Source organism: Dromiciops gliroides, chromosome 1 (assembly GCF_019393635.1).
Source record: "Dromiciops gliroides isolate mDroGli1 chromosome 1, mDroGli1.pri, whole genome shotgun sequence".
NCBI classification, from domain to species: Eukaryota; Metazoa; Chordata; class Mammalia; order Microbiotheria; family Microbiotheriidae; genus Dromiciops; species Dromiciops gliroides.
This window is the reverse complement of record NC_057861.1, coordinates 493,557,373-493,567,145: the sequence shown is the minus strand read 5'-3', so window position 1 is coordinate 493,567,145 and position 9,773 is coordinate 493,557,373. Positions and strand designations below refer to the sequence as shown.

The 9,773-nt window shown below is 35.5% G+C and overlaps 1 pseudogene; it reads left to right on the top strand.

The window, feature by feature from the left end:
• Window positions 1-9,041: 9,041 nt before the first annotated feature.
• LOC122737566 lies at window positions 9,042-9,155 on the top strand (annotated as a pseudogene).
• The last annotated feature ends 618 nt before the right edge of the window (window positions 9,156-9,773 follow it).

The window sequence follows — 9,773 nt, the reverse complement described above, 5'->3', positions numbered from 1 at the left end:
CAAAATATATTTCCATATTAGTTATGTTTCAAAAAAAAGCAAGAAAAAATAATCACTTCAGTTTGCAGAATTGGTGAGTTCTCTGAAGGTGAATAGCATTTTCATCATAAGTCCTTTGGAATTGTCTTGGATGATCATATTGATCAAAGTAGCTTTCAAAGTTGATCATCCTCACAATATTGCTGTTACTCTGTTCAATGTTCTCCTGGGTCTGATCATTTCACTTTGCATCAGTTCAAAGGTTTTCCCAGTCTTTTCTGAAACCACAAATATCCCTTCCACCCATCTTTCCCCACCACCCATACATTGTTTTCTCATAGCACTGATGAATAAAAGCTTTCCAGGATATTTGTTTAATTTTGTTCCATGTTGTGTTTTAAAACCTCTTTCCTTTAGGTTCCTCTCAAATCCAGCTACAAGAAGCTTGGGGGAAAGGAAAAATCTACCCAGGATTCAAGGATAGTGTAATCTACTAGTTGAGGCTTTGTTTTATTGTTTATTTGAGGTTCCCATGCTATCTGATTGTGTTAATAATTCATGTGGCCTTTAATAGTGAATTGTCAAATCCTGTGATTGTAGAAATGTGGTAGCACATTTTTTGAAATATGGAGTGTTAGAGATTATATTTATTGGGGCGATAGACTCCTACTGCATCCCATTTAGCTTTCATCAACCTATCTTTCCATCCTCATTATACATAACTTCCCTCCCCCACCAACTCTCCATCACTAAAAACTCAGATCCAGTAAAACTGCCCAGTTCTCAAATCATATGCCTTTGCATTTGGGATCTTTCATGGCTCCAAAATCAGGTAAAATATCACTTTCTACATGTAGACTTCTCTGATTTCCCCAATTGATAATTTCATTCCTAATTATCATATACTTAATTACTCTGTATTTTTTGTATTTTTCTATATATGCTTATTCTTCATACACTTAAATATGGACATATCTCCCTTTTAGAAAATTATGTCCTTGAGTGTAGATCTTGTTATTTTTTTTTCATTACATGGATGTCCCCAAAGCCTAGCCTAGTGCCTGGCACCTACTAGGTATTGAATAAATACTTGATAATTGATTAATTGATTTGTCAATTCAAATAGAAATAGCTTATGTAAAAGCCTGCTGCTTTCTGGATTATCAGAGAACAAGGAAAATAGCCAGGAGTAAATGCATTTATTGAACAATGATCTTTTTTTTTTTTTTTCAAGTGAGGCAATTGGTGTTAAGTGACTTGCCCAGGGTCTCACAGCTAGTAAGTGTTAAGTGTCTGAGGCCGGATTTGAACTCAGGTACTCCTGTATCTAGGGCCAGTGCTTTATCCACTGCGCCACCTAACCACCCCAACAATGATCTTTTTTAACATTGCAGTTAGCATAGGCCACCAAAAATCCTTGTCACATTTGCATGCTATCTTTCACAAACTTTCATAAAGTTTTGAATGAGGTATAACCTTGTGGAGTCTTAGGCCAACCTTCAATCTCATACTAAGCCTCAATTTAAGAACTGCCTTCTATACAACATCATTCTTGACCCCCACAGTAGTCCAGCTGTTAGTGAGTTCTTCTCAAAGTAACTTATTTTTTATCTATTTTGTGTATAGGAAGAGTGATTCGGAATCCTTTGATTTATTGAGTTCTCTGAACCCACTTGAAGCTAGAGATTATAAAAAGTTATCAGTGATACTTTCCCTATATAATTACCTTTCATGTGATCTATATTCCAGATCTTTTGACCCACTATTTATTTTCTGAAATTGAAATGATATCCCCCAACTCTATATTTTTGCCTAGGCTGTCCTACATATGTATATGTATATGTGTGTATGTGTATGTAGGTATGTATATAATATGTCCTTTATGTAATTAACATACTTTCTTCATTTCCAGCTCTTAGAATTCTGTCTTCCTTGAAAACTTAGCCCAGGTATCACATACAAAGCCTTCCTCATATCAATAAGTATTATTATTATTTCCCTTCTGAAATCACTTTGTAAGTTTCTTTTTCTCTTGATAGAGCCACTTTGTATCTTTTAAATTCTCTCAAGAAAAAATTCTGTTGGCATTTTGTCTTTATACCCTCAATGCCCAGCATAATACCTTGCATGTGATAAGTGGATTTAATTTTTTCTCTAATCACCAACTACTTACTGAGCATTTCTAACTCATTGACTCAGAGAGACCTTGCTCTCAAGGTGCCCAGAACACATCTCATTTTATTTTTCACAAAACTCCACCCCCTTTTTAAAAAATTTTAATAAACATTTTTATTTAAAGTTTTGAGTATCAAATTCTATCCTCCTTCCTCTCCTCTCCCCCTCCCTATTCCGAGGCAATAAGCAAATATAGATTATAGATATGCCATTATGTAGAACATTATCATATTAGTCATTTTGTATAAGAAGACTCAAATGAAAGAAATAAAAGTAAAAATACCATGCTTCAGTTTATATTCAGTCAATATCAGTTCTTTCTTTGGTGGTGGATAGTATGCTTCATCATTCATCCTTTGTGATTGTCTTGGATCATTGTATTGTTGAGAATAATTAAGACAATTACAGTTCTTCTTCTAGAATATTGCTGTCACTGTGCAAAATGTTCTCTTGTTTCTACTCACTTCGCTGTACATCAGTTCATGTAAGTCTTCCTAGGCCTTTCTGAAATTATCCTTCTTATCATTTCTTGTAGCACAATAATATTCCGTTACAATCATATATCACAGATCATTTAGCCATTCCCCAGTTGATGGGAATCCCTTTGATTTCCAATTCTTAGCCAGTACAAAAAGAGCTGTTATAAATATTTTTGTACTAATGGGTCTTTTTCTCTCTTTGGCAATGTCTTTGGGACATAAACCTAGCAGTGGTATCACTGGATCAAAGGTTATGCACAGTTTTATAGCCTTCTGGACATACTTCCAAATTGCTCTCCAGACTGGTTGGATCCATGCACAATTTCACCAACAGTGAATTAGTGTCTCAATTTTCCCACATCCCCTCCAATATCCCACATTTTCCTTTTTTGTTATATTAGCCACTCAGGTGTGAGGTGGTACCTCAGGAAAACTTCACCTGCCTTAATACTGATAGCTGGCATTTATAGAGCACTTTAATGTTTCCAAAGTGTTTTACAAATGTTATCTCATCTGATCCTCACAACAACCCTGAGAGTTAGTTGCTATTATTATCTCTCTTTCACTACCTATCTGCAAATTACCTATTCCTGCTGAGTGCCACCATCCTCCCAAGTTATTTAGGTTTACAACCATAGAGTCATGTTCTAGTACTCATTTTCACTCATCCTTCATATGCAGTAAGTTGCCAGATTTTGTTATTTCTACTTCCAAATATTTCTGATATCTATCCTTTTCTTTACATCTATAGGGATTACCATCATTCAGGAACTCCTTACCTCTCACCCCTCTGAAAATATTCCCAATTTATTCTGCATAAGCAAGGACTATTTTTGGCCTTTCTTTTTATCCTCTTCACAGCACAGAGCGTGACACATAAAATTACTTAATAAAATGCCTGTTGACTGGCTGGACTATTTATTGCCATATTTTCCTAAATGGTCTTCTTGTTTCAAGTCTTTCTTTCTTTCCTTCCATCCATCCTCAAAATAATCAATCCATAAGCATTCCTTAAACACCTACTGTGTTCCATCACTGTGATAGGCACTGGGAATAGAAAGGAAAATAAAATAAAATAAAATAACCCTTCATAAGGAACTTATTTTACTTTACTTTTCTTTAAAACGTGGCTGTTAAAATGATTTTCTTAAATCTCAAGTCTGATTGTTTCACCCTCTTAATAATAAAATCTAATATCTCCCCATTATGACTAGAATAAAATACAAATTCCCTTGGCTATTCACAACTGAATTACCCCAACTTGCTTTCCCAGCCTTATTACATGTAAATTCCCATCATGGGTCACCCAAACTTCCTTTCTTACTGTTCCACATGTATGGCATTCTATCTTCCATTCCTGTGTCTTTGCACTGGTTCTTTTCTCTGCTTAGAATACAAAATATCCTCATGCCTGCCTCTAAGGAGTTGCCAGTCTATACAAAACTATTCCTGACCCTCCCCTCCCCCAATCCTGGCTGTTATTGTCTTCCCCCCCCAAAAAAATTATCTTATCACACACCCATTTTAAATTATTTTAGTAATCCTCTAGGTGTGAAAATTCTATCACATCCTCCATTTGAAATCACTTAAGTGTTGAATGGATCGATTGGAGGAATTTTGTGTATCTTATTTGTTGTATTGACCCTTTGTAGGAATGTTTGCCTGTGTCATCTTGAAGGTGAGGGGTGACTGACTTTTAGTTGACTAGAGATTCCCAATTCATTTGGAAAGATCCCCCCAACCATGTTAAAGGAATCCATTTGAGACTAAACATTCAGAGGAAGCTCATCATTTTTGTCACTTTTTCATTATATTTTCCTAACCTAATTGAGGAAATTAGAGTATATAATTGTAGGGCAACAGAAATTAAAAGATATAATATTTTATTCAATTTTTTTCTTGTTCAGTGGTCTTTGGTGTTTTCTGTTAAGCCTTTAATACACCAAGACAGCTGGCAACCTATGGAAATTTCGTAATATAATCTTTATTTTGTTATTTAACCAGGTAATTAAGCAGGTCTTAACAATCATGGAAGACTTATTTTTTGGGTTATACAAAATTATTCCAAATGAACTTTTCAAGACTCTTTAACACAAAACAGAGCACCTATTTAAATGGGCAGTTCTTCAGTTCCCAAAATTACCATAGTATAATACAGAATTGGCAATGTATAGAAATATATGAGAAAAACCACTCCAATTGATTTTTCTGACAATAATTATTTAACTTTGAGTATAGTAGGATGAAAATGAGTGTAGTGAGGGATTTATTGTAGTGAGGAGGGTAATTAAAGAACCTCTGATCAACTGAAGGACAGCTATGTGGTACAGTGGATAGAGTGCCAGGCCAAGAGTCAAGAAAACCTAAGTTCAAATGTGGCTTCAATCACAACCTTGTTAGCCTAAGTTTCCTCATCTGTAAAATGAGGTCGAGAAGGAAGTGGCAAGCCACTCCAGTATCTTTGCCAATAAAATCTCAAATAGGGTCATGAAGAGTCAAACATGACTGAAACAGCTATACAGCAAGTTATCTACTCAGTCTTCCCAAATTAATTGAGGAAATTATAGCATATAATTTTAGGGCAACAAAAGCTAAAAGGTATAAAAGTGTTGCCCCTTTCAGAGTTTAAGTGGTTGCATTTATGTTTATAAAGGGAATGAAACCTTGAGCTGTTTATAAAATAAGTGACCTCTTAGCAGATTGTAAAGGGGGTAAACCTGTGGTTCATTTCCACCTGTAGAGGATTTTCAAAAGGCCAGCAGACATGACATTTGAGGACATATTTACACTTTATTCCTTTAAGAGGTTTGAAGGAATTTCTTCAAAGGACTTTTTTTTTTTTTGTGGTGAGGCAATTGGGGTTAAGTGACTTGCCTAGGGTCACACAGCTAGTAAGTGTCAAGTGTCTGAGGCCGGATTTGAACTCAGGTCCTCCTGACTCCAGGGCCAGTGCTCTATCCACTGCATCACGTAGCTGCCCCTTGAAGGAATTTCTTAATAAACTTGAAAGGTTTATGGGGTCATCGCCATAGTGGGAACCACCCTGTTTCAATGGGCCAATGTTAAAAACAAAACAACAACAACAACGATCTATCAAATTCTGGAATCACTTGAGAGTTCCAACAAGGACAGTAAGGAGTTTGATGTAGAAAAGGAACAAGCATAATTCAGCTACTTATCCAGAAAATATACTGCAGCTGGAAGAACACTGAGAAGATATAGATTGTATTAGTGGTGCTGAATGCTTTTATAAGGTATCCTCTTAGTTAACCTTTTTCCCTTCTAATGTGACCTTTTCTATTCAGTTTATGGTCTGAATGCAAACCAAGAGTTTAATCCAAAATGACTACTACTTTTCTTTCTATTTCTTTCTTGTTTTTTAAAGACATAATGATTTCATTTTTACAATTCTCTTTCAGAACTTCTAGATTTTTATCCCTAAGATATCTCTTCCCAAAAAAAAAAAAGGCATGAGGGAGACAAGTCCTTGTACAAATATATTTAAATACATATTGAACACAACACAATTTGAGGAAAGGGTAAGGGGCATTAGAACAAGTTTCATGAAGAAAAAAATACCTTAACTGAGGAAACAAATGATTTCAAGGAGAAACAAAAAGAATTTCCTTTAGGCAGAAGAAATAGATAATGTAAAGTCACCAAGACAAAAGGAAATAGAGAGTTGTATTTGCAAAACAGGGAGGAGAGCTTTATAGTTAGATTGCAGTCTAGAGAGGAAGGTGTAAGAAGACTTTGAAGGGGCCAGGCTGTAAAGAAATTTAAATGTAAAACAGAAGAGTTTATATTTGATCTGTGAGTCAATTGGGCCATTGAATTTTGTTGAATAAAATAGTGACAGGATCACACATTGGAGCCTTCATGCATACAAATACAAGTTGATAGTCCCAAGAATCTTACCCAATTCTTCATAGAATTCCTTTACTCTTTGTAATCCTTTGAAATGAATGTTTGCACATTTACTGTAATTATTATCATTGTATTCTGTTTGCTTATGCTCATTTACAAACCCTGTAAGGACAGATGCTGAAGGGTCCCATAAAATATTTCCTATTGTTTTGGACACTCAACTGATATGGGGGAAATGGGGTATGGGTTGGGTTAGGGGATGGGGTTCTTAGGAATTCCTCTTTAAAGAATTACACCCTCTTGCACACAAAAGTAGTTAGAATAAGGCGGCAGTTTATTTAGGAGCAAGGGAAGGGAAGGGTGGGGGGAGGGAAACCATGAAAGAAATCCTTGGGTTTCTCATGGGGAGACAGGCATAAAGCAAATGGCTCAGAGGTAACAAATCTCCCTGAACAGGAGACTGGAAGATACTTTTATAGAGGACTGATGGCGGTGGACCATCTGCCCGTGAAAATTTCCTTTAGTGAGAGGGGACCATCCCCCACTGGTGGTAGCTGGGGGAATTGGGTGAGGAGTGGAGGACCATCCCCCACTGGCAGTGACTAGAGGAATTGGGTGAGGGGTGGCTATGGATCCCTCTTCAGAACACAAAGGCCGCAGCCACACCCAAATTTATCTCCCCAGGGTAAGGGAGACCAGAATGAAGGGTAGGAATTCCAAGCTAGTTCAGTCCAATTTGGTTCAGCTTATCTCTCTAGACATTATCTGTCCTCTGGTTTAATTTCTCTAGGAGAAGATTCCTTGATGTGCCCCAGCGAACTTCTGGGGTGCTCTGCGCCCCATGACACAACAAAACATGACAAATGACTTGTCAATTTGTCTCTCAGTAAAATTTGAAAAACTTTCTTATATTTAAAAGTATTTTTTGTTTTATATTTTCTTATTGAAAGAATGTTAGCACAGAGGTAGTTCTATTCATCTGGTACCACGTTTACTCTTTGATATTTGGACAATTATTGATATTAAAAGTATCACCAAACTGATAGATGTGAATGGTCTAAAAACCTGGGATTCCTTACCCTCCCCCCCCCTTTTTACTATCAATAAAGTAGAAAAGTTTAGGATGGATAGGACTCTGAAGGTTTTTTTTTTTTAATTTTTACCTGAGGGGCAGCCAAGTGGTGCAGTGGATAAAGACACTTGATACTTACTAGCTGTGTGACCCTGGGCAAGTCACTTAACCCTCATTGCCCCCCCCATTACCCTTTTCTGTATGTGTGTTTGTGTTTGAATGTATGCATGCATGCATGTATATATGCATATGCATGTGTATACATGTATATGTATGCATACAGATATATTTGTATATGTGTACATATGTATGTGTATATATGCATGTGTGAATATATATGTAGTGTGTAAATACATATGTCTATATATAAATATTTGTATATATAAATGCATGTATGCATACACACACACATACAACTTTCTGGGGATTAACCTATAGATAGGTATAGAGAATACATATATGTAGGGGAAATAAAGTTATATATGCTCCTACTATATATAAGCATATATAATGCATTAATGATATATTTATATAAAATATTATGTATGTACATGCAATTAAAACCCACATCTTTATTATTTGGTAAGGCACCAAAATTTATATGTGCTCCTATCATATCCCCCAAGAACCTATGTTGAGACAGAACATCTCTGTAGGATTTTAGTGAATGTTAAGTACTTCACAAGTAACAGAACTCTAGACCCCCTTAGCTGAACTTAACCTGCTGACAGGTAGGAACTATACCAATTATTGCTTTGCATCAACAATTCCTGATTGAGGATATTGTAGTTATTCAATAAATGTTGCTAATTAGATGGTACATTTCTCACTAATCTTTAACTGCTATCATTTACAACTTAATTGAATCCAATAGTTTTTTCATAGTCTTTATTTATTTTTTTATTTCAACCTGAATTCTTATCTTGGGTTTCAGTCCTCTCCTAGATTTTCTATGGTTTCAGGCTTTTCACTTCAGGACTTCAGCCTAGTATATCAAAGTCCTTCTGATCTATCTTTTTCTAGGTGTTTTGTTTCTCAGAGTAAAAGACAGAAGTCATCTTTGGCCTTGTTTAGGCTATTAGAGCTGATCAAAGGAACAGCCTTAATTACTTTTCTAGCCTTAACATCTCCTGGCAGGTCTGCTATTCCTTATGGAATCCATTACATTCTCTCCCTCTCTCATGCCTCATATTAGAAACAGAAAAAAGTAACAAAATAAGTGTTATATATAGTTATAGCAAAATACATACAGCATCAGAAGACAGAAAGTTTCCACTCTCTTAGAGGATATGGAGGAGACTCTCACAAAACTTAAATAGCTGCTAGATTAACTATGACTTTATATTTAAAGACTATGCTTTTATATACTGCCTAAGTACAAAACATTTTAGTTAAAAATTTCTTTAGAATTGATTTCTTAAAAAGCTTGTTATCTATACAAGAACAAAATCTTTAGAACAAATAAACATGTGCTTGCTTGGGCAGCACATATACTAAAATTGGAAAGATACAGAGAAGATTAGCATGGCCCCTGCCCAGGGATGACATACAAATTCATGAAAAATAAACATAACAAAGTTTTTAAATGGGAAACTACAGGGCATTATCTCCACAGTCAGAAATTGATAAGTAAACCCAAATTATTCTGGAATGTTTATAATTCATCATATTTAACAGACACCTTTTAAAGTCTCCAATAGATTATCTTATTTTTTTTAAGTTGGTCTTTTCTTCTTATGTTGCCTAAAATTCACGTTCTGTCTCTCCCCATCTCCTCTCCCAGAAAGTCATCCTTTATAAGGAAGATTTTTTAAGAGAAAAGGAAAAAAAAATCACAAAACTGATCAATACATTTAAAATATCTGAAAATACATGCAATGTTCCATACCCGGATCCCCCTTCCACATATACCACTTCAAAATATTGGGAGAGGGTGTCTTCTCATATTTCTTCTTCTTACATATATTTTTAGAGATCTTTTTATTAATTTTACAACATTTATTTTCCATTTTATTATTGTTGTTATTCTTTCTTTTAAATTATTCTTTTTAAAAAAAAATTTTAGTGAGGCAATTGGGGTTAAGTGACTTGCCCAGGGTCACACAGCTAGTAAGTGTTATGTGTCTGAGGCCAGATTTGAACTCAGGTACTCCTGACTCCAGGGCCGGTGCTCTATCCACTGTGCCACCCAGCTGCCCCTT